Source organism: Lactuca serriola, chromosome 1, assembly GCF_051521515.1.
Source record: "Lactuca serriola cultivar US96UC23 chromosome 1, Lser_US96UC23_V15, whole genome shotgun sequence".
Lineage (NCBI taxonomy): Eukaryota > Viridiplantae > Streptophyta > Magnoliopsida > Asterales > Asteraceae > Lactuca > Lactuca serriola.
The window spans coordinates 178,846,839-178,848,776 of record NC_136408.1 but is presented as its reverse complement, the minus strand read 5'-3'; the positions used below and the strand labels follow the sequence as shown (position 1 = coordinate 178,848,776).

Sequence of the window (1,938 nt, the reverse complement as noted above, 5' to 3'; positions counted from 1 at the left end):
AGCTTCAGTTGGGAAGAAACTTGGAATCATGCAAGTTGTATAGTATGATGAATGAGAACTTTAAAGTATTGGAAAATTAAGACTAATTACTTGTTCACATGGATTTGTGAGTCAAGTGAAGGACTAAGGGATCGAGTACACACTCTTGTGCACTGGTCAAGTCCACCACAAAAGATCGATAAGATTATTCGTCATAATTTACTAAAGCTCAGTAAATATGGTTATACTTACAAGCTTAAAGTGTAATTCTGAGACATTGGAAAAGGTTCCAATGTAAGGCAGAGCGAATAAGAAGAATCAAATTAGGCAGAAGGATAAAAGTTTCTCAAATTTGAAAAGATGGGAGAGTACTTTAGTATCAGTGACCCGCTAAGCATCCATGGCTGAATGGTTAAAGCACCCAACTCATAATTGGCGAATCCGTAGGTTCAATTCCTACTGGATGCACGCCAATGGGACCCTCCAATAAGTCTATTGGAATTAGCTATGTATCAATGAAATCTCATCATCCATACATAGTTTTTATGATCATCTTAATGATTTAGAGACCTTATCATAATTCATCCTCTAAGTGACTTATTATAGCTAAGAAGAGGAGCTATGAATTGTTGAAGTGGTTAAATCAAGAAGATGATTCAAACTTCGTTCCAAAAACAATTCTTAGAGTCATACTCCAAGATTGTAACTTGAGTGACATGTCTTAAAGAAGGTTTAAAACACTTGTCAAATGTAAGAGTAAAAGTTTTCTACTCTTGTACATTTGAAATTGGTAAGTTGTGATGTTTTGCATAAAACAAAGACCAACATAGGCAAATTTTGTGAAGTGTTTGTCTTGATTAGACTCCACACTATCTGTTGAATAACTGACAAGAAAGTCTTATATGTCAAGAGGACAATGGGAGTCTTAAAAGTCTTGAAAGTCTCAAGAACTAATCAAGAATAAAACCTAAAGTTCTTCACTAGCACACGACTTGAGATTCATAACCTATCGTGTTGACATATTATGTGCCCATTCCAATTAAAATTGGCTTTGCATATGATTTCTTAGAGTTTTCAATTGGTTGCACAACAACTTGGAAGCAATCGCAGGCCCTTGAGCTGCCAGGTGGCAAGAAATTAAGATTAAGTTCAGTCCATATGAGTTTGGATTTGTCATTATCCTTGTATTGTGACTATGGTTTTGACAATTCACATGGATAAGAACACATACACTATTAAATCTAAGTGTCATAAGGTTTCTCTCCGATTCATGAAAATGATGGTGAGGAAACACTTTCACTAAGTAGATTTTAGCTAGATAGCAATTGTGATATTTGCATTCTCAAAGTCGTTAGTGGAGCGTGTGTGGTTTACCGACACACTAACCTGGACTTGTGACAAGTGGAAAAGGTCTAAACAATCGAGACTATGATTACGACATCCTTTTTCATAGTTTTTTAAAATTGTTTAGACACACAAGTGTGCTATCTAAGGCAAGGTGTATGATTTTGATAAAGTTTTATCAAAGCAATCTAGTATCAGAAATCTAAACTTTGGTAAGAAAGTCAGCTAATTTCTGAGTACATGTCAAAGCTAGTGGGAGCATAAGTGTTATGTTAATAATCATCATGTTAGTGGGAGCATGATAATTATGATAACAGTTGCAATTTAGCAATGTTAATTATAGAAAACAAAAGGTTTCAATTGGGAAAAAGTTGTTTTCCTATAATTAAGGGAGAGGAAATTATACTTCATCTCAAATCTAAAAGCTTAGATTGAGGTTTTAATCGTATTTAGTGAAGGATATATATATATATATATATATATATATATATATATATATATATATATATATATATATATATATATATATATATATATATGAATTTCATGTTGGAATGGCTCAACATAAGCAAATTTTCTATATGGGTCCATTATTTGCGTTCTAAAATTCAGTTA

General features: G+C 33.0%; 1 non-coding gene across 1 annotated transcript; it reads left to right on the top strand.

The window, feature by feature from the left end:
- Positions 1–373: 373 nt before the first annotated feature.
- On the top strand, positions 374–447 carry TRNAM-CAU (transfer RNA methionine (anticodon CAU)). The gene has a single exon. It is a non-coding gene; the product is annotated as a tRNA-Met (tRNA).
- Positions 448–1,938: the final 1,491 nt, after the last annotated feature.